This window comes from Pseudochaenichthys georgianus, chromosome 13 (assembly GCF_902827115.2).
Source record: "Pseudochaenichthys georgianus chromosome 13, fPseGeo1.2, whole genome shotgun sequence".
NCBI lineage: Eukaryota > Metazoa > Chordata > Actinopteri > Perciformes > Channichthyidae > Pseudochaenichthys > Pseudochaenichthys georgianus.
In genome coordinates this window covers 32,832,306-32,856,546 of record NC_047515.1, presented here as the reverse complement: position 1 = coordinate 32,856,546, position 24,241 = coordinate 32,832,306, and the positions used below count along the sequence as shown (strand labels likewise).

The window sequence follows — 24,241 nt, the reverse complement described above, 5'->3', positions numbered from 1 at the left end:
TTCGTCTCTGTACCATTCGAATTCTGGCGTGGGCACAGCCGTGGCGTCACATTGCAGCGTCCCCATGCGACCCACTGGAGTCTCTGAGCTCTGGGTTTTCTTTATTGTAGGAGGGTCTGCAGAGTCACACAAAGTTGGGTTTCATTTTAAAACCAATATCAACATCATGTTCCCACATCATCTTCCATTGCCCCTTTTTTTCTGTACCTTCTCACCATTTACAGTAGAGATGAAACTCATAAGCAGTAAATACACTGGAGCTGTTGTGTTGTAAATAAGTTCTTTAAGCGTTGATGATCTGTTAACTGATCAGTTTTCTTGCCAGCGGATCTCAAAGAGACAACACTCAACAGCAACTCACTGTGCCCTCACTTTCGGGTTCATGTCATCTGGGTGTTTAAACTTTAATCGTAAAGCATCACACCAGTGAAATGATGCTTCAACACAAAGTTATTCACAGCTCCTAGCAACGTAATATATTCCCTTGTAAAACTCCCACATTATTCGAGGAGCTAGGACGTTTCCTTCTTCTAATATGCGTGATTACAGCATTTTCTGTTTCCTTCAATTCCTGCAGATTTAATTAAAAGTCCCAGTCAAACAGTTGTAATGGCACATTTTGTAATTTGTTTATGTTTTCTCCGCATCAGAGCCAAGTTGGCAAAGTTCAACTGCGTGCACTTTTTTTATTTGTATTTTCATGTCATACTGTAGGTCTAAAAATCATGATAAAAAAAGACGTGACATCTACTCCAGATGCCTGTTATCGACAACCTGTTACAGTTGAATGTTAATTTACACAGTGAAAATTGAATGTGAAATAGCCATTTTACAACAATCAGTTAGAGTTTTGGAATGTTCAAATACAATTCTGGTATTTAAAGCTACAATTTTACGGTGTTATAATTTTAGAATGGTAAGATTACAATTTTAAAACGTTACAATTTAGAATTTGAAACGTTACAATTTACAATGTTTTAGAATTCTCAAACAAAAAAGTATCCGGTTTGGAACATTACGTTCAAGTTCTAGAATGTCACAATAGAGTGCCACAGTGACGCGTCCTAAAACCCGGAAGTAAACCCCTTCCGGTTCCTTCGACAAAAACCATTGCAAGTTCTCCATAGGATTTTGGAAAATAGCTCGAAATAAGGTTGACACACATTTAAGAGACGGATCACGTTTTGTACAGCCAGATAATATTCACATGTCTACCCTACTTTTATCATTTTCTAATCATAAATCTAGTCACCAGAAGCAACATGCTAACGTTATGCTATAAACGAACTACAGCAGGGTCGCTGCTTCAACGTCACGCCAACTTAATAATAATAGATTTAATTTGTTAGCGCTTTTACAGGTGCTCAAAGACGCTTTACAGATATAGTGAAGAGAAAAGAAAAGAAAGGAACAACAAATAAATATATAGTTAAAGTTAAAGTCAAATAATACAAAAACAATCACACATTAAAAGCCAGATTGAAGAGGTGAGTTTTTTGAAGGTGGTGAGGTCAGTGCAGTCTCTGATGGGTTGGGGGAGTGAGTTCCAGAGGGAGGGGGCAGCGACGGAGAAGGCTCTGTCTCCCCAGGTCCGGTGATTGGTGCGGGTGGGGATGGATAGGAGGTTGGCTTCTGATGAGCGGAGGCAGCGGGAAGGGGTGTGGTGGTGCAGCAGGTCTGTGAGGTAGGGGTAACTAGGGGTAACTTAAGATCCATATTCCAAACTACAGATTCAAAAGTGTACAAGTTGAAGCGTTTGTTTTAACAGTTTGCAGGAGGCAGGTACTTGCTTTCAAGCAGAGCACAGGGAAAAACAAACTTAGCGGGTGTGTTTACGTGTTCGGTGTAATGACGGAAAACGGCCTCGACAACTTCTGTAGTCCTATTCAGCCACATGTTAAGAACCATCGTTTTTCAGACACGTAAACTCGTCAAAAATCACCAGTGGGGTCACTGCTGATGGATTTAATGTCGTAGAACAAAACGTGATCCGTCTCTTCAATGTGTACAGTATCAACCACAGACCTTATTTGGAGCTATTCTCCAAAAATCCTGTGGAGAAATCCCATTGCTTTTTGTCGAAGGAGCCGGAAGTGGTAAAAATGCTAACTTACTTCCGGGTTTTAGGATGCGTCACTGTGGCACTCTATTAAATAATATTACAATCTAGAATGTTTATCAACGATATTTTAATGTAAAGTTACAATTTTAGAATGTAATATCATTAATATTACTGCTATAATTATCATAATTGTTGATGATTTATACAAACACTAAAAAAGAACAACCATAAATAAGTCTGATGTGGATATATATCTGTTTTACATTTAGGATGAAATATGAAATATGGTTCTCATTCATAACACTCCGTTCGATGTCTCACTATGGGATGCGCCTCATCGCGGAGCAAACAGAAGCATCAATCTCATTACGCCAATCCTGATTGGCTGGTGATCTTGACGTCAGCATCAGGGAATTCACCCCCTATAAGTAGCTTGCGCCACGACGCATTCTTTGAGAACAAAGGACCCACACCGTCCCTTTTCTCCGGATTAAGGACGGGTTGGTAACACTTTTCTCTCAACGACGTACCTGTTACGAGCGGGTCCTCTCCACGCCACGAGGCGAACAAGATGGACGCCTTGTTGGAACAGGACTCCCTCATGTCCACTGATTCGCCGTTTGGCAATCAAGACACGGGGGCGTCCGCCGCAGAGACTGAGCCCCTCACTGTGTCGGTCTGGGGCTCACTAACAGCGGCAGCTGTGGAACCGGGATCCCACGCCGTGTCAGACCGGGACCCGGTGGCGGCAAGAGACGCAGGAACGGAGCCCCACGCCTCACCAGGCGGGAGCTCCCGGCAAGACCTCACCATGGTCTCGCCCGCGGAGGCTCGGCCTGCTCCGCATACTGCCGATGGAACTGCTGGTGGCAGCCCACCTCCTACCGAGGATGGGCCCGTCACCAAGCAGGAACCCCACGCTGGCAGCGAAGGTGGACCGTTTCCAGTCGACCATGACTGAACGGTCCTACAGAGCCACAGCGTTGTCCGCCAGGGCTCTGAACGTTTCCTCACTGCTAACCGCATACCAAGCGGAGCTCTGTGAGGATATATGGCCCAGCCGCTGCCTTCGCAGCGGCAGCCCTTCGTCCAAGCTGCCCCGAACCCTGCTCGGTTCAAAATACCGAAAACGCAGAGGTCACAGTACGCCCCGAGTCCCCAGCCCAGGCAGGGGACGAGGGCGAGCTGGCCTAGAAAATCTCCGGTTCCGGCTGCAGCCCAGGCGCAGCCAACCCAGAATTTCGGCCAACAGTCGAGGAAGAAGAAGCGAGCGGCGTGCCAGCCCCTCCTTCTCCCCTCTGTGACAGAGCTGGAAGTCTACGGTTCCCCAGCTCTAAATGTGTTCCCGCTGCCTCGAGAGATGCCTCAACACCATCCTCAAGTCCGCAAAAACACATGTCACACACTTATTGATTTTTCTGTCATAAAACATTTTCCGCTGACGCATCCAGGCTTCGAGCCAAGGGCGCAGCTCGAAAAAATTAAAAGTAAAACAATAAACAGTCCGTCAACTGTTCCCCTTCTGAGAGCAGCTACAGCCTCTCTCAAAGGGCGGACAATTGACGGGTCTGTGAAGGCACCACCGTCACGCGCATGCACAGTGCCGGCTGGGGCTGTAAAGACACCACCGTCACGCGCATGCGCAGTGCCTGCTGGAGCCGTAAGGGCACCACCGCCACACGCATGCGCTGTGTCGGTGGGGATTGTCGAAATGGGGCACCACAGTGCTCAGACACTGGAGGGCCCCATAACACAACAAATAGAGACTCAGAGGGGAAGAGACGTGACATCTCAGCTGGCTCTAAGGAGCATACAGCGGGAGATGCTCACGACATCTGCCTGGGGTTCTCAAGACAGTTACACGGAGCTACAGACTCGAAGTCACCGTCACCCCCCCCTCGCTTCTCGGGCATTCTGCACTCGCCGGCCCGAGGAGAGTCAGCCCATATTCTGGAGAGAGAGAGATTATCTCACTCCTAGAAAAGAGGGCTATATCTATTGTACCCGCCGAGCAGAGTCAGGGCGGCTTCTATTCCAAGTACTTCCTCGTTCCCAAACGGGGAGGGAACGGAATTCGGCCAATACTTGATTTGAGGGCTCTGAACAAATATCAAAAAGATATAAGTTCAGAATGCTCACTCACACATCTCTGCTGCGGCTCGTGCGACAAAATGACTGGTTTACATCAGTCGACCTGAAAGATGCATATTTTCACATCCCAGTATATTACCCACACAGGAAATATCTGAGATTCGCATTTCAGGGGATCTGTTACGAATACAGAGTCCTTCCCTTCGGTCTGTCTCTCAGTCCAAGGGTGTTTGTACGATGTACGGAAGCCGCGATAGCCCCGTTAAGACAACAGGGCATTCGCCAGGCGACCTACCTGGACGACTGGCTGCTTCTCGCACAGTCGGAGCAGGAGGCTGTTACGCAGACAAATGTCCTCATAAAGCACCTGCTCAACCTGGGTTTCATAATAAATACAGCGAAGAGCCCATTGTGCCCCATGCAGACTATACTCTTCCTGGGTTTACGCCTTAACTCGGTGCCCTTTTCAGCTCGCTTGTCAGCGGAAAGAGTGAAAGCTTTCAGAGCTTGTCTTGCTCTTTTCCAGCTGCGCAAACATGTTCTCTTCAGATCATGCCTGCGATTTCTGGGGCTCATGGCGTCAGCCATCCTGGTCATACGACTGGGACGCTTACACATGAGGGAGTTTCAGCGCTGGGTGGCCGCCCTAAAACTAAACCTGATGGTTACTGCGAAATGCGTAATGGCACTACGCCACTGGCTGCACCCGACTTTTCTAGTACGAGGTGTGCCTTTGGGTGCTGTCCTTTCACGGAAAGTGGTCACCACGGACGCATGTCTGACAGGTTGGGGAGGTATTTATGAAGGTCGCCCGGTGAGGGGTTACCTGGAGCTTTTAGCGGTGTTTCTCACCCTAAGACGCTTTCTGACTTTCCTCAGGGGACATCACGTCCTCGTGAGGACAGACAATACGACCACAATATCGTATATTAACTGCCAAGGGGGTTTGCGTTCTCTCCAGTTACACACACTGGCGCGCAAACTTATCCTATGGAGCGGTATACGTCTCCTCTCTCTGAGAGCGACGCACGTACCGGGAGTGATGAACCTCGGGGCAGATCTACTGTCCAGAGGTGCACCACTTTATGCAGACTGGACTCTACATCCAAGGATTGTGAGCCAGCTGTGGGTGCGTTACGGCAGAGGCGCGGTGGATCTGTTCGCATCTGGCAATACAGGAGCTACAATTTCCCATAGTGAGACATCGAACGGAGTGTTATGAATGAGAACTATAGGTTACTTACGTAACCCCAGTACTCAGAGTAACATGAAGTGAGATGTCTCACCAGACAGCCCTCCTTGCTATGGTTGAAGCGAGAAGAGGTGCTTATTTTGAATGACGCATGCGTCGTGGCGCAAGCTACTTATAGGGGGTGAATTCCCTGACGCTGACGTCAAGATCATCAGCCAATCAGGATTGGCGTAATGAGATTGATGCTTCTGTTTGCTCCGCAATGAGGTGCATCCCATAGTGAGACATCTCACTTCATGTTACTCTGACACCTGGGGTTACGTAAGTAACCTATAGTTTCATATACATCTATGTTATTTTTTCAGTGGGGGGACGTGATTTATTCGGATCAAAGACAATTCTATATCTTGGTTTATATCTCATAAGGTGTTTATCAATCCAACGCATGCATTACACTCATCTACACAGATCTAACATGGACACCTGACACAATGCAATTAGGTGATCTTGTTTTGAAAGGCTTAGTGTCTCTTGAAAGATGAAGGTATGTGAGAATCACCATGAAGACGGCAGTTGCAATCAAAGCTGGAGATCTTTTCCCTTCATCTTCAGAAGAGTGAAGGGTGCTCCAAAACTTTCAAGTTTTAGCCATCACCTCTCTGCCACACTCTACTCCCCATATTTTCATTGAATAAATCCAGCCTTGACTTCAATATGGTTTTATCTGTTTATCAGTTTATCATCTTGTGAAAATTCTGACATGAAACGTGGAGAGCATAATAATCATTGTTCGGTATTGACTACAGAAATCGATGCAGTGTGTGCGGTTACTTACAGCTGACAACCACATTGACGTATTTGACATCAGGTGTGGCAACGTCATTGCTGGCCTTGCATTCATAACGACCCGCTTGGTTTCGCATGATACCTATAATGTCCAGGTATTCTTCTCCATCCAATGGCTCTGCTGCAGAGGGTTGGGAAGAGAAGAGTAGAAGGGTTAGAGAGAGACAAAAGGAAGAGGAAAACAGTTGGTAAAAAGGAGAGAGGAAAGGAAAGGAAGTGGGATAAAGACAAATTGACAAAATGTCCATATATTTATCCCACTGACTCTTAACCACCATTATCTATTATTTGAAATAGCAGCGCACTAATTCTAATCACTAAGCAGTATACATGAGAATACTCTGCTGTATGTTCTATGTTTATTAAGAATTAGTTGTCACATTTATCTTTAAGATGTTTTAATATATGCTTTTCTATTTTTACCCCTTTTAAACTAGGCATGGCACCATCAGACGCTGTTCAACAAAGCACTCGGTTTGAAAATGTCTGAAGGTTTTAAGCCCACTGAGTCTTCTTTTTGATTAAGGGCTAAATAAAAAAGGCAGCAATTTGAACTTCAGCGTCCTTCCATACTCATATTACCCAAATTAATTCAAACTCACAGTCAGGTCATGCTGGGACTGAGACTGAATGACTTCAATAGCTCCAAAACTGAGAGCTCATTTAATATTCAACAATTCGTTAAGCTGACTTTTAAAAGTTGTTTATCTGAGAGTTTCAATTAACAGAGGTATCTGCAAATGTCAGACAAATCATCTGAACTGAATAGAAAAAAAACACAGAGACTATCAGACTAATTCTTTAATGAGCAATCCAGCTAATTAGGCATGTAAAGAACACAGCGTCTTGGTGTCTCATTAGGAAATACCTGCAACGACTATTAAAGATATATGAGTGAGCCAGGACTGGCAAATAGCATTATTTTTACTTGCTGCCATATTTATTGCACTTAATCTCTTTGTTGCAACTGAAAGCCATGGTGGAAAGACCTTGAGATATCATTATTTGTAATACGACACATCATTTATTTGGTAGATGTGTGACATTATTGGAAATCTTTGTTATAATTAATGCTGCATATGATAATACCACACGTTGATACACAATACAATAATGCACACAATACAATCAAACATCTATCCTACATACATTTTGACCTGATGAAAATTGCAATTACATAATATGGAATCATCTACTGTATCCAGTAAATGCCAACAGTACAAATCTCATGAAAGATACAATTATCTGCCCTGAATGTAGGGAGTCCCCTAGGACAGGAGTTCTCAACTGTTTTGTTTATTACATGTTACTTGTTAGACGCTTGTATCCAAAGCGACTTACATACTCAATACTGTGGACAATCCCCACAGGAGCAATTTGGGGTGAAGTGTCTTGCCCAGGGACACAACGACATGCTGGCTGCAGCGGGGTTTGCACCTGAACCCAACACCAAGGCTCTATCCACTGCGCCACACGCCCCCCACTGCGGACCACTTTTTATTATCAAGGATTTTCGCAGACCACCTCATATGCAAACCGTAAAAATAAGTACATATATAAACGTAGTGCCAGATTCCAAGATTGACGGCGAAGATTTAGGCTCTCGTTGGCCAGTGTCTCGTATCACAGAACAAATACTGGCAAAGACTCATCTTCAGTGCCTGTGTAGGTAAATCCCAGTTCCAAGTAGTTCTCATTGTATTTTCTCTTAATCTTCCCTTTCTTTGTTTTTTTCTGCGGAATCTGGCTTGTAGATGCCTCCACTCTCATTATCTTCATTAACGGTAACGTTAACCTCTTTTCTCTTCAGAGAACCTGATGCTAGCCACCGATCCATGTTTGTGGTTTTGCACGCGCACACGTAACCATGGGTAACCAGTGGTGAAATTAAGTGTTGTCCATAATTAACAATAAGAAATAAAGGCGTTTTAACACTACGTTTATATATGTACTTATTTTTACAGTTTGCATATGAGGTGGTCCACCTGCAGTACCCGGACCACAGTTTGAGAACCGCTGCCCTAGGACAAAGCAAATGTAATATCTATCAATAAAATAAACTGTTTCTTCCCTTAATCTAAAAAATGATGGAACCCTGGCGGATCTCTGGGCTGAAAGGGGAAAACTCAGGGTTTGAAACAACATTAAATAGTCTCAATTATGTGCAAGTTCAAGCTCATGTTCTGAGAGAGGGCTGCAAACTTTGTGAAACCGAAGCGCCGCGACCTGAGAAATGAACCGCCAACTTCAGAGACTCTGACATACAGCAGGAGGTGAGTCAAATAAAAGCTGTGCTATTATGAAGACAACAAGAAAAAAACAGTGCCGTTCCAAGCTGTAAAGCCCACAAAAACTGCAGTTGCAACAAATCATCAGCCTGGCTTTGATAGAAGCTCAAACTATCTACAGACCTGAGTCTGGCGTTTGAAAAAGAAAGAGAAAAACCTTAATGATCCAAATCAAGTGCATGATGGAGATAGAGGTCAGCTCATACAGTATTATTTCACATTGATTGGAAGATCAGTGGGATCATGATCAAAGTCTAAAGCAGATCATATCCAGCTCTCCCTGGACAAACTGCCAGAGTAAAGTGAAAATCTGTTGCCATGGAAATTCTATTGAAGCTCAATCTGCTCTTGTGTTTTTTCGCAGTATACATAGAGAGTGAAAATCAGGTGACTGCGAAGATCAAAGAATAGAGACGAGAGAAGAGAGGAGAATTCAAATGAGAGATGAGAGGAAGCTGTTTTTTTAAAGCAAAGAAATTAACTGTCAGTAATCTCACCTGGTGTGTTTAGAGAGCAGCTCAATCATAAAGGATGAATGGAACATAATGTATTGTCTAAAGAAACAATTAATTACATGTCATGCGTCTTTGTCTGTGTCCACAGGAGAATACAGCTTCCTGGACATGAAGTGTGTGCTTCACGTTATCTGTTAAATGAAGCGTAATGACAATAGATTGGTTAATCTACTGTAGTCTCGAGGGAATTTAATAGAGTGAACACGTTATGTGTGATTGTATGTGTGAGAAGACACAATGTCTCTCTGGTGAGTATGACGTGTGAACTGGGATAAAGACACAATTCATTTAAAGGAATTCAGGAAGCAATGAAAGCAGGGTAACTAATTCAAAATGTGTTAGAAAAGCTCCATGAATCCTGGCATTACAGTTTACTATATCATCACAATTCCATGGCAATCTTGAAAGAGAGGGAGAGTTTTAATGTCTGAGTTGAAGATGTTGAGCAGATATCATTTCTATCACCTGTGCAAGCTTTCTTAGTTTTCATGGTTAACATTAAACATAAAGTACAGCTGATATACATTTTGAATGTATTTTGTTACTAAACAATCTTAGACAAATTAAAAGTCAGCCGGTTTCATCCTCTGGGAACACATTAAAGTCATGCAGCTCAGAGTTCGAGTCCCTGCCAAACAGCTGTATGTTTGTGGCACACTTTTTGATTATATGTTGCATGTATTTTTTGGTCATTGTGAAGCTGACAATTGAGCGGCCCAGACCAAGCAAGGAGGCAGAGGCAGCACGTCCCAAATATAACCTGGTGTGGGCATTTATTACAGCATGAACACAATACACAGCCTCAATCCTGCTGCTGCTGCTGCTGTTCACGTGGGCACAGCCTGCAGCCACCAGGATCTCACACACACTCCCTGTCTCTCTAACAGCAAAACCCCAGAGCCTAAATGCCCAACCCAATCAACCCAACAGGACACAGGTGAGGGGGGGAGGAGACAACACAGGGCACCAGGTGCACACAATCAACGACAGACATGGGGAAAGGGAACACTTTTTTTTCAACAAAAAACTAAACAACCCGTAACGGAGGCCGAGATCTATGAGCTCAGAGATTACCTCCGTGACAGTCATGTATACTTGTAGGAGTGTGGGGAGGGGGGGAAACTGTCAGAAGCATCAATGGGTTTCCGAATGAGATGCCCAGAGGGAATAGTTGGCAAAACGTGGATTTTCTAATCTAAAAGAAAAACATTTACTGGGATAGAAAGACATTTGTGGCCGCAGAAATTGTTCTGGACCTCTGTGGAGTTTTATTAGACAAAGCGACCCCATGAACAAATATGGACAAGCTCTTCTCTCTGAGTATGAATGCTTCACTGTGTGCCACCACTGGGATGCAGCTATCCTTGCGCAATGAAGAGTCATAAGCTGTTCCAATTTTGTGCCTGTGATATTTTTATTTCAAGAGGTATCCAATTTTTGGCAGAATATCTCCTTTTTAGAATGGAGGTATTCAGAAAAATGTTTACCAAAACCACAAAAAAGCATAAACGAAATAACCTTTGCTATGATTATAGGGGATTTTTTGTTATAAAATGTTTTTTTGTTTTTGTGTTGAAAAGTTATACCTTCAATGTTTGTTATTGAAATTATGTGAATGGAAAAATCACTCTGGTCCAAAAGGAAACTGTCATTTGAAACCATTTTACAAGTATGACTGCAGGAAAACATTTGCGAACAATTAAGTTATACACTAAGCTACATTACAGCTGTTTTCAGCTAATTGAAGCACTTCAGCCAGCTTGTCTCTGTTTTCATTCACATTTGAAAGCTCGTAAAATGAGTTGCAAAACAAGAAAAAAAAGTCTATAAAAGAAATATAGTGAATAGCACATGGGCATTGGCGATTTGGCGGCATATCAATAAACAAATTAAATAAATACAAAAAATCCCTTTTAACATCCCCTTCTTGGACACCAACACCAAAGTGCCATTCACTGAGTTGCCAAGCAGCCTGGCACTTTCCATGACGAGGCATGAAAGACAGTGCATATAATTGCAGTCTTTTCCAACAGATTATACTGCAGTGTTGAAAGCCCTACAGCCTTTGGGATGTGCATGAGCAAGCTTTTGTAAGCAAGTTGGGAAAAGTTAAGGGGCCTGGAAGAAGTACACTTCTACAAATGCCTTCTGGATAGTGATTTGCATTGCACTGGCAATTGTACACGATTGTGTGAAAACAAGTTTTCCACGTAAATTAAAAATACACTGTAGGAGTGAGGGACACAAATGGGATGGAAGCACCAACACACATTGTTTGGGTCCGAGCATGCACAAACGCCCCCAACCCCCAGAGAACAACTATGAGAAAGAGAGAGAGAGGGAGGTGCAGAGGGACGTGAATCTAAAACCAGCAACTTCAGCTGCCAAATGGATGGCGCTCATTTGCATATCCTCATGCATCATTCATCAGCATCACTTTTCCACAGTGCGAAACATTACATTTATTTTGCAAATGTTAATTTATGTTAAGCAGTTGATTTGAGAAACTTCAGAGTTTAGTAGCATTAAAGACCCTGCGACATTTATTTTTCTTTGAGTGTGACAGTATGTTCACCGGTGTCTGTATACGTGGACACACCCAGCACCTTTAACTTTGTGTGTATGTGTGTGTATGTGTGTGTGTGTGTGTTTGAATCTGTATGTATTTGTTTGGACAGTTGGTCTTGGCTTTATCTAACCAGGAGTCGGTGTGATTTAACCCTTGTATGGTATTCGGGTCTTTGGGACCCGTTTTCATTATTTAGCTAAAGAAAAATGATATGACAAATTATTTTTTCAAACCCACACTCATTTTCTGTGAAGAACATATATCAGAACACATTTTCAATGACCACCCACTGTACCTCCCCTACACATTTACATACAGGGTGTTCGGGTCCTGTGCACCTGTCTGGACCTTCTGTGTGTGTGTGTGTATGTGTGTTAGTGTGTTAGTGTGTGTTTGTGTGAGACTGTTGTGTTTCTGCCCCTGCCATTCCCGCACAAGGTTGCAACATTGATGATAAAGTGCAACACCGACACCTGTCTGCTCTCACATTCCCGCATTATGTCTTGTGGGAACCAATCTTTTTTTCACACTCTACCCCAGCTGCAAATTTGGGGCAAGACACAATAAAGAAAACTTCGCCAGTTTGGGTCCTTATCACAGCTGATCAAGAGGGCCAAAGGATTCTCTGCTCAGAGGGCCTTGCAAATTATTCTGGAAAAGAGAGAACCATTTGATGATGATGATGATGATGATGATGATGATGATGATGATGATGATGATGAAGAGGAAGGGGTTTCAGAATGTGAAGATCACATTTCTGAGACTTCTGAGTCTGACAGTGACTTTGAAGAAGAGGATGAGATTGAGCATCAGCTAGTTACAAAAAAAAGACGAGCCACAGGACCAGCCGGTAGCACTTTTATTCATTAATGTGATCTAACAAATGTAAAAGGCAAATATTAACCAAATATGCCGTTTATATTGCTTGTAATTGAGATGAAGTAAACATCTGTTGAGTATTTGAACATAAAAAAGTTTGATTGTGTTGAATTGAAGCCCAAAAAGGCAGCGGGTCCACCAGACCCACAAACACTGGCTGAGTAACACAAATATGAACACCACACAAGGGTTAAATAATGGGTCAACATCTATTTATAGAGTAACTATCTTCATAAACAAATTCCTCTTGGAGATATGGAGAGAACAGAAAGATGGCTGAGCTTAGAAAAACAATATTATTGATTTATATACTTGTAAACTCACTCATGGCTCTGTGTGTTCCCAAACCAAAAACCATCTACAGGGCTCAGAAAACAGTAGATATCTTAAGGGTAATATATAAGGAACATCTCACTTTTATAATGCTTTGGGAGATACTTTTGCAAATCAGAATTCAAAAAGAAATTCCAATTAGGCTCCCGTTCTTACAGTCTGGCACATATATTACATCGCCTCGGGAATCTCAACTTAAGTCTTGAAAACTACCTAGCCAATTAGAGCAGACTGGACTTTGTTAGAAAGAAAGTATAACAAAAGAATTAACCTGAAAATGAGCATAATATGTCCCCTTTTCAGGTTCATATTTGTATTTTATGCCTGTACTCTAATATTTCCATGCTTTAATGTTCTAAAAGGTCTTTATTTTTATCATACTGCCTGTGCTGCAGCACCTACTTTCACTCTCTGACCAGTCTGCTCTGATTGGTTATCTGGCCAGCACCGTTATGACTGGTCCAGCGCTTAGAGATGTACAGTATAGCCTGTCATGTACAATGTGTTGGAGCGATAGCCAAAAGAGGCGTGAGTTTAACATAGTGATGTCACTATGTTACGTAAGTAAACAAAGGAGTCCAATTGAAGCTCTTCAGGAAAGGGGGGGAGGGAAAAAACCCAACATGAATAACAGGGCCTCTTTAAAGGAATGCCAGACTCAAAGTTAAAATGCATGTTATTACAATGTGTCAGGAATATATTTATAATAAATAAATATATTTACAACAATAAACATGAAATCCCTTTGCAACCTGAAATGTCATGAATACTGTGTTATGAAAGCAACAACAGTATCCTTGTGAGACTTCTCAGGTTAATGTGCTCTTTTATTGGCACCATTCTAAGGTTTTATTACACTTGGCAGCAATTCTCTTTATCTGGAAAGAAATCCCACATTAACAATATTTTTGTTGGTAGTCTGAGGACAAAAGGAGAACTTCCACTTCTATTCACAAGCCATTTGCCGCCACTGCTGCAGTCGGTGCAGAAATAACACAGGTGTTGGAGCCAAAAACAAGACGGCTGTTCATTTGCCGCTTCTTGAGCCGAAGAAATGATACGCACAGTGGAGCGGTGCAGGCGTGCAGCCGTCTGTTTTTCCCAATGCTGTCAGTCCTCTCTCTATCTCATCTTCCCACTATGTACTTTTTCTTGTTCGACTACACACATGCCTTTGTTGTTCTTTGAGGCTGCTTCTGTGTGGTTTCTCCCAGTGTGGCCACACATTGTATGGCGCTGTATATCATTGTTTGTCCAATCTGAGTCTGAGGCCTTCAAAGAAGATTAATTGCCGATAAAAACAGAATAGGGTTTAGTGATTGAATTCCCATGAAGGGTAGTTTGGTTGTCCACTTGGCTGATAAACAGATCCAGCCTATTGTTGTGAAAAGACTTCTCATTACTGTCTGGATGGATTCAATGGGCTTGTGTTTGCCATGGGAGAAGAGGCTTTGTGTTAAGCAATGATAGCAAGGTCGGTCATAGACTATCCCTGTTTACCTCTTATTCCCTGTTTTTCTCCATTACTTTCTCTGTCAATCACACACACGTGTGCATGCAAAGATAAAATAATAGCATTATTCATGCAATCTTCATGGGATAAACATATCATTTTGCAGGCCTTGAAGTAAGGCATTCGGGATTAATGTTGTCAGACAGTGCGCATACAGATAGAATATCTTAGTGTGTGTGTGTGTGTGTGTGTGTGTGTGTGTGTGTGTGTGTGTGTGTGTGTGTGTGTGTGTGTGTGTGTGTGTGTGTGTGTGTGTGTGTGTGTGTTTGGTGTTTGAATATGATTGAAGAAATATGATGCCAGCAGGGCCAAGGCTCGACGCTCGTCATGTGCACTCGACACGACCATGACTCTATCATTTTAATTTAGTTACTGAATGTATCACCTGCATAATCACCTCTACTTCGCTTGCCATTTTTAAAAACATATCTCCATTTTTCTGCACTCTAACTGACGGATGAGACATTTAATCATCAAGATCCTCTTGTTACACTGCATATGTTTAAAATTAAAGGAGAAAAAACCGTGTTGTAAGCCACATGTCATGGCAATTAGCAATTTGCACAAATGTAATTTCTTTCTATTATACGTTATATAATCTAATGAAATGTGTCAAATCCTTTTCATCAGGAGCTTTCAGAACAGCTTAAGACATGCTTTCTTTGTGTAGATTGTACGACACTACTGGAATATGGCATATATTTGCAGTCTAACACATCAATCTCACGGTGATCTCTTAGGTTAAGCTCTAATGAGACCATAGCGTATTTAAACTTTGTTTGTAAGCGTTTGTTAAATCTATGTGCTCATTTATTCTCTGTCACCTGTCAGTACAATGGAGCTGCTCAGTATACGCCCAAATTATTTAATACCTCAATACATAAAGTGTCAAATCAAGAGTAAACTTCTCTTTCAGGCTACTGCCTCCCTGAAGGGCTGTGACGCGGGGCCCAGAAAAAGAGCTTACGGAGTGAACAAAAAAGTGCTGAGTTTCTGTACAGTTCTGACTTTAAACAAGTGTGGGCTCCAGCGTTCAGCCAGCCCAGCGGTGGCTGCACCTAATGAGTCTGGGCAGACACAGGGCAAGCTGTGCTCATGATGCTCTGTGCACGGTGTGACAGCGGACTGATTTCAGAGCAGCTGCTGATGATGCTGATTGTAAACAAACAAGGGAACAGTGACAGTCAGCAGATCTGAGACCTGCTGAGTGACGGATGAGCAGCTGTCTTCTCCTGTTTCCCAATGTGCTGGTAATCAAGTGATTGTGAATACACACACACACACACACACACACACACACACACACACACACACACACACACACACACACACACACACACACACACACACACACACACACACACACACACACACACACACACACACACACACACACACACACACACACACACACACACACACACACACACACACACACACACACACACACACACACACACACACCTGGAGACATGCAGGTTGACCTGTGTTGCTCTGAGAAGGCCCTGTCACCACCTTACACTTCCCTCCCATAATCAGTAAGCTTGTCAGCTACTCGCTGTCAAGCTTGCACTCAATGATTTGTGTATGTGTGTGCGTGTACATGTGTGTGATAGCTCCAGCCTAATCTTCTCACACACTGCTACTGCACTGGAGTATCAGTACTGAGGCCCCTATGTATCTGTACTCTTTCCGGCTCCACTACCTCCTGGGGGTCAAAGATATATGTGTGTGTGGGGACATATTGTACTTTCTAGCTACCTGCCTCCCCCTAGACAGCGAGATGAGGTGCAGAAGGACAATTGAAGTGACTGTCATATTCTGCCGAAGGAAGAGATGGGAGGATGATGGAAAGAGGAGGAGACAATGAGAGTGAATATGAGGGAGAGGAAGAAGGAAAGTGACAGCTGAAGATGGATAGACAAAGAGTGGCAGAGAGGAACAGTGAGAGAGTTTTCCAGACAGTGCCGGGGAGACTTTGTCGAGCTCGGACTTGGAGCAAGTGACGTCACAGAGCCGAAGAGTGATGTCAAGGGCACTCAGCATCAAACCTCTTAATGGCTGCCCTGCCAAGCACTATTATATAAAGGTTATGACTTCAATATTCAGCCGGATCATATCGCGTAGGAGTGTCGGCTGCGTTCCAAATCAATTCGTTTGGACAGATGTCTTTGTTGCAATGAAGCCGTTGTGATAGATTCATAGCCTGCCATTTAGAGTTGGCTGAAGCTATTATCCAGAACACCTTCAGGGTATAGTGTATTACTCAAGGACACTGTGACAGTAAACATGACTTCTGTTCTTATAAGTGTTGAGAAAGTTTAGTACACAATTTGCAGCAGTACGTCCATTCAGCCACCAGTGTGCGGCTTCATAAATACAAGGACATTTTATGCCTAACATTTCAATTATTAGCGTCCTAATAATTTTATAGCAGGCTCCTCAGAAGTCCAGATGTGTGTGTCTTTGCTTGAGTGGATCTCGGGTTCGCTAGTGTTCTCCTTCGTGCAATGCTAAATGACTGCCAAAGCCAATTACACCAGAGAGGTGAAAGGATCTTGAATGCATAATTGAACATTAATTAACTGCTGGAGTTTCAAAACGAATGATAAGAATGATTGAACATCCAATGAAATTGACCATTTGCATACTTAAACACTGTTCTGTTCTTTCTCTCCTCTCCTACCTGCCTCTGCTGTCGTTTCACTTTTTTCTTTTCCTCTCTCTTCTCCCTTCCCTGAGGGCAGTTCCTCCCCTGTTTTTAGCCCTGCATGGTTACTCAATGTGTCATGAAAAACCAGAAGCAGCCAGCCATGTCTTTTTCATACTTATCTGAACGCTATTTTGGTGGTCTGACAGTGAGGGCGCTGCAATTCTCCAAACCTCCCACCACCTAAATGCTCCACTTCAAAAAAACTGAAGTGGTCTCAAGCTGGGAATCAGCCAGCTAAAGAGATCAACGTCAACACGCTTGCAGTTTGCACATACATGTCACACAGTCACTAGAGATTTTGTGCACATACTTTACCATATGTTCTTTCACGCTCACAATCTACACTTTTTTTTACAGTTCTATTTGATCTATTTTCTTCTCCCCATCCCGCTGAATATCCCCTCACCTCTGCCCTCCTCTCTGCCCGGCATGCTCTATTGATCATTTGCCTCACAAGTCCGTGCAATATGAGCTTTACAGTCAATATTCACAGCTGTGCCCATTCAGAAGGTGGACAAAAAGTGTTTTGATTAAAGGCACACTGGACAATGTGCTCAAAGCGTTGCCAACTCTCTCACACAGGTAGAACAGTCTCTCACTGCCTCTGCGAACACAATCTGTAATAACTGTAATCGCTGCCTCACATCTTCAAAGTCTCCCTCGCTACTTTCAAGGGTGGTCAAAGGATGCTATTTAATGAGGTAGCCATTTAATGTGTCATATTTGCCACAACCACTAGAGGGCTTTGTCACTTCCATGTGAACAAACAACACTTGCTTTAACAACTGATATGGTTGTTTATTTTTGGAGAGGACCGTTTACAAAAAATTAAAGAAAAACTCGAGATATACAGTTGCCCAGTCATTATTTTTCACATTGAGGGCCATGATCACAAAAAGCTAAGCTTTTACCTTTTTTTCTGTTTGGTGCAAAGGCATCATTTTCACTCTGCTACAATATAGCACACATAAATTAGATAATTTCCAACAAAAGGGGAACATTGCACTCAGCTGCTAAGCTTTATTGTCCTGTTTGCGCTTTATAATTATAAGTACAAAATCAATATCATTTTGGAAACAGCACTTTGACGTAGGGAAATAATAGATACTGTTCAATTCATGGTTGCTATTATTTTTTAGTCAATAAAAAAAAAAAATCACATTTCATTTGGACTGTTTGTGATTGTGGTAATTGTAAAACTTTGCTTGTTATCTGCTTACTGTAAGCCAAACAACAAATGAAACCCTTTGGGGTAACTGGTGCATGTACCACTTTAATGAGCACCTTGTTTGCTTTGCCTGCAGGAGTCCACAGTGTAACTCATAATGAAGTATCTCCTGGCTCATTGTCATCTTTTATCATGCTCAAAGGGTTGTAATATTTACCAAGTCAGAGTATTAGGCAATTTCATCTGATGGTTCTCTGCAGTCTCGACACAGCAGGTCAAAAGACCTCTGCCTCAGACCTACTCTGGCAATTTATTATGAGACCTTAGGAAAAATGAATTCAATTTAGTCCCACAATCCCTTAATTAATTATGTAGCTCAGTGATGTGCAAGCAATAACCAGCCTGACCTCTTGTCTCAATGACACAAACAGCATCTTTGCTGCAGTCTAATTATACATATAATACACATATCCACAGCAATGCAAATGTCCTTTCTGTTTCTCTTTCATTCGATCCAACATGTCATTTTGTCATTAAAAATCCTAACACGTCAGTTACAATCTAATTAGCGTTGTGATAACCGAGCGATGGAGGAAACACTAGCAGAGAAATAAGATTGCACGGAGCTAAGAAGGAGCCGGTTCAGCTTGGATTCCCCCGTAGAAACAGATGACAGCATGTAATCAACGAGGACACCCAGAGAAACCCTACTATTAACTATCTCATAATAAATCCTGGAACACAGATTTAGACAGATAGCTGAAAACTTCAATTTAAGCATTGGGGGTATCATTTGTCACATATCAATTGTATAAGATTGCTTCAGGTTCTACTTCTGAGCCACTAGGAAAATAAGTATTACAGGGAAAACCTTTCTATATACGTGGTCTGACTTGTTACAGTTTGATTACTGGGTGGTTATTGTCAATTTGGTTAGCCAGTTATTTGTTTTAAAGGTTTGCCTGTTTATTTTAATGCACATTTAAAGCAACTTCTTTTTTAGTTTGACAACATTTGAAAAGTATAAATAAACCATTGCACAATGACTGAATGGTTAACATTTCGAAAAAAAACTAAAATATTCAGTATTATCATAGAAGACTAGAACATCCAGAAAACATTATCATTTAAGAAGCTGGAAGCACATTTTGGCTGTTTTCCTGAAAATAGAGCAATTAACTGGATATTGAGAAAGTTCCCAATTTGTATTGCTGTCAATCAAATACTCGATTGCTTCTACTACTCAGAGCAGTTGTAGCTCTAAATTAGCACAACTGAATATAAACAATAAGTTATCTAATTAACATATCAAGCAATTCACTATTTTCTTCCGTGAAGAAAAAGTTGGCCTTACTTTATTTTAAAGTTAGTCCACAATAGCAGATCAGAGATGAGCGTAACAGTACAGCATAAAAAAAAGCACTATGATGAGAGGGGGTTTTAAACTTTTCATAGCTGCGAATAATTAACCTTTCCTATTGGGTTTTTCCAAATGTGAAAAGTGTCAAAATGTGAAAAGTGTCAAAACCAAAAAAGTGTTTTTTCTTCTGTGAAGGCAATGACATTTTATTAAAGCTAAATAGACAAACGTGTATCGCCTGTGAGACCTTTGCGGTTGTCTTTAGGGCTGGACTGGGATTTTGAATCAGGCCAGGGGCCTCATTATAAAAACATTTTCAAAATTCTTGTCGGATCTTACTTTACAGATAAGGGAAAAAAAAATTAATCATCGTTGCAGTCTTAGTTGGGCTCGTACAGTACATGGTCTGGGAAATGCAAAGCGTCACTATAGGATTTCAGTAGACTTTCAAACACTTCTTTTTTATACCTTTTTGAAGACAAAAACAACAGTGCTGCCTTCAGTATTGAATTTCTGGACAGGGTCTATGCAACTGTTATAGAGGACGAGATAAGACATTTTTTCCCAATATGCATAGGAAACATGTTACTGTAAACATTTCCAAATTAATAAAGGGTTGCCTTTTGCTGGACTGAATGTATGCATCCTCTTGTTAATGAAAGCATAACTCATATGCAATGACATTTTGGGAAATAGCCAAACTGTTAGTTTGAGCCTTTATTGAGACTTCAGGTGGATTCCCAAACTGTAGAAATACCTTCTTCCTGAATAAAGGCTGAAATGTTGACATGGACCAGCCTTTTGTTACTCATAGTAGTCCCAGTGAATACTTAAGAGGCTCCCTAGCTCAGCAAAGCAGCGTTACCGCCCAGGCCGGCGAAGGAGTGAGACCACAGGTTGCCAGACATTATTATCTCTCTCAGCAATCCCTCGCAAAACAAAAACAATAACAGTGCTCAAATTTGCAAATAGTGTGGGACCCCATCTATGGAGCCACATGTGCCTTTGTAGACTTACAGGATTCAATCCTGCCAGGAGGCTGACAGGATTGTTCTTACTGTATGTCACACTGTTTCAGTAAAAAACAAAGACATGTCGGTGGTAGTCTGCTCACTACGTCCTCAACAAAACATAGGGAAGGGACTATTGAATAGGAAGTTACCTTATTGAAGAAATTGAATATAACTCCAGGTGTATTTAGTAAGGCCCAGTCCATTGCAGCTTGAACAATCTAATATCGATATTGCTTTTTCATTCCCCTTCTATCCACGTCTCCATCCATATTCTTGGAACAAAAGCTGTTTAAACCTGCAAAGGAGCTTAGCCTAGTGAGGCATCTGAACTTCGAGGGTTTGATTTCAGCTTCACTGGGAGACCATTATGGGGAGCTTTTTTGTTTTCACCCCACTACGCAGCCAGTCTGATCTATATGGCTCCGAATGAAGTTGAACAGAACACTCTCCTTAATGCAAACAGACAAAAAAAGCAAATACACCCATCCAAGTTATTCAGCTTCCAGGTGCAGGTAACGGATTTGATGAAAGATGTCTGGACGGTTGACAAACTGATGCAGTAATTGATAAAGACATGCGACTAGAATGGTTTTCAATCGGCGCAAAAATGAATATCAAATGGAGATGTTGTGGACATGAACATCTTCATCCATCATTCTACAGTGGGAGGGTTATTCTTTTCACTGACATTGGATTAAATCCCAAAGCAACAGTATCTGAACACACATATACAGAGAGATGTACGGACCGACACGCAGCCTGTACACACTTTGATAGCATTTACAAACAGCAGCATGGTTATCACATGAAGACCTATGTAGGAGACTCACCCCATGGTTAGATAAACACAGCCTTGCTAATGCAAAAGTATAGTTACAATAATCGTAAAGATGGTAACAAATAAGAAACCAGCAGGCTAATTAATAAAAAAAACAAAAGGCTGCTCTGGAGGAGTCCTGGGTGAAATGTCATTTGAATTGTCTATCTTACATATTTTGAATGTTTGGCAGAATGAGAAAAGCTCTCTATCTTGAATGCACTTCAGAAATGTCTGCTTTACTTTCTCTTGTACGATTCTTATCTATGTCAAGTGGCAAACACTGTGTGAGGCTTCAATATTAGATCAGAAGGTCAACATAATATTTACAGATGGAAACATCGGTCAATCCTGCATTGCCCAATCAATCTGATGAAAAGTCATTGAATATGACCCTCACTGAATGTCTCCATACTGAGTTTAAACGGTGTTTTTTGCCCATATGTCTATATCTTGGCACCTCTGCCTCAGGGAAATTCATATTGATTTGTTTTAACTGTACAGACAACACTACTGAAAACAAGTCTGAATGTGATGATAATGATTCAAGCTATGCAGTTCTTAAGCATGTCTCATTTTCATGTTAATCATTCATGACTATTGGATATCCTGCGAGATGTTTGTGGCAAATTGTATCATATATCACTGTTAATATCTTGTTTTTTATCAGTTCCAGTCTCAATATACATTCATATCTGATTCTAATATTATCTTGCCTCTTTAGCAGCAGGCCCCACAGCTAATGTTTTAAGAGAGAGTACATAAGGGGTGCTTAGAAAAATACAATATCTACCACATACTTAAGGTAGATGATTAAAAAGTCTGTCACACCATTACCCAGACATTAAGGCCCCGGCCACACGAGGACGAAAAACGGCTAAACGCATAGGATTAACGCAAACGCAATCGCAAAAAAGTTTCCGTCCACACGCAATATTCACCGGATAAGGTCGGTCCACACGAGACAGCTCCGTTTAGCTCCAACCGCTGGGGAAGCTGCAGTACATATGCAGGAGCCTGTACATGTACGTGGCGCTGTAACTTCCTCCACAAAAGCAGCGAAGAAGCATGGTTGTCATGGTTACCCTTCTGTTTATTCTCCGCGGTGGGAGCAGAGGGAAGCGGGCAGAGTTTTTCGCCAGTCAACGTGTATTAAAGTTTAAATCTTCCGGACAAAATGATAAAAGTGCCGGTCAAAGGTCTTCTTTGTTATTTATTGAGCTTTAAAACAAATGAATAACGAATCTATATCATATAATAATAAAATACATGGAGCCTCTCTTTTTCCTCCCTCTCTTCGGACAGCGTCAGTATCTGTTTCATACAGCAGCTGATCCAGTATGAGTGACCCGGCCGACAGTAAAAATAAACATATTTATAACTAGTTTAGGTAGTTTGAGAGGTGTCTCCGTCCTGTCAGATTAGACTTCACTCGCGTTTATGTCCATATCGAGAGAAAGCTAAATAATCTGAATTCAGTGTGCAGTTTACTTTGACGCGGGGGTGAGCAGCAGAGGTGGGGAGAGGCGGGGCTATTGCCTCATCACTATCAGAAAATGATCGTATAGGGCGTACACACTGAGCCGTTTGACCCCCCAGAGCGTTGCGTATGCCGTTCTATCCACCTTGGGACCCGTTATCGTTTCCGCAGTCGTTTAGTGCTGTATTCGGTCGTCCTCGTGTGGCCAAACGGTCTATATGACACTAAACAGTAACGCAAACGACCGTTTTCGTCCTCGTGTGGCCGGGGCCTAAAGGACCCCTATAATACTGTTTTTCATCAATATATTATAGGTCTCAGATATACATATACAAAACATGTCTCTGAAGTGTTTGGCTCTAAATACCAAACAGATCGTGCATTGTAGCATCCCATAATCCCCTCTGTTTCAGCCCTGTTTCAAAAGTGCTGATTCTGTGTCTGTTACTTTTGATGAAAAAAAGGTGCCACTCACTCTGCAATATATTTGGTTAAAATAAACACAATAGTCACTTTCACACCAAGTACTTTGCCGTACTTAGTTCCCAGCACTTAGTTCCCAGAACTTAGTTCTCAGCACTTAGTACCCCCATGGAACTAAGAGCCGATCGCGTTCACACCGGAATAAGTTCCCTGAGGGAAGGATTAGGCAAATGAAGCCGCTGACATCACTTCTTCTTCTTCTGCTTTGGATTTACTGGCAGGCCGCAAACAACTTCACGCCGTATACTGCCACCCGAAGTTCCCGGCCGGAAGTCCCCGGAGTTAGGGACTGGCTTCAGTAGAAGCTGCTGCGACTCCCAGCTTCCGAGTAAATCTCCAGAACGCCGACACCTCCTCATCACTAAACCGCTCCCATTTTTTTTTGTGTTGCAATAAGTTAATGGCAAATAAAATGGCGGCTTCACAAAACATTTTCGAGTTTTACAGAAACGGGAAAAGTACGGGTAAAAGTACTCTGGTGTGAAAGCGCCTAATAGTACTCTAGGAGGAGATTCAGGTAATAAGGTGGGGGGGGGGGGGTTACCTTGGTTGGTGATTGGCTAATGGTTACACAAGCCAAAACATCGTTATGACATCATAAAGTGGCCAGAATCTGATCAGCTCATTTTCAGACAGGTTTTTAATATAAATGGATCAGGACAAAAAGAGAGCAAATCTTTTTTCCTGAAACTTTCAGAATCTCTTTACACATGTTTATAAAATACATGACAAAGTCGATTTTGCATAATAGGTGACCTTTAAGAATCACAAAAATGATAACAAATAACAATTCTCACCTGAGGGGTTGAGCAGTCGCCAGTTGATTGCAGGGTCCGGCCTGCCGCTCGCCAAACAGCTGAGCGTCAAGTTACTGCCCTCGTTCACCGTGATGTCTTCTGACACTTTGTAGATGTCTGCT

At 42.2% G+C, this 24,241-nt stretch overlaps 1 long non-coding RNA gene across 1 annotated transcript; it reads right to left on the bottom strand.

The window, feature by feature from the left end:
• LOC117457157 (uncharacterized) lies at positions 1-24,241 on the bottom strand. The gene is made up of 3 exons (XR_004553309.1): positions 24,120-24,241; positions 6,181-6,312; positions 1-116 (listed from the first exon to the last, which is right to left on the bottom strand). It is a non-coding gene; the product is annotated as an uncharacterized lncRNA (long non-coding RNA).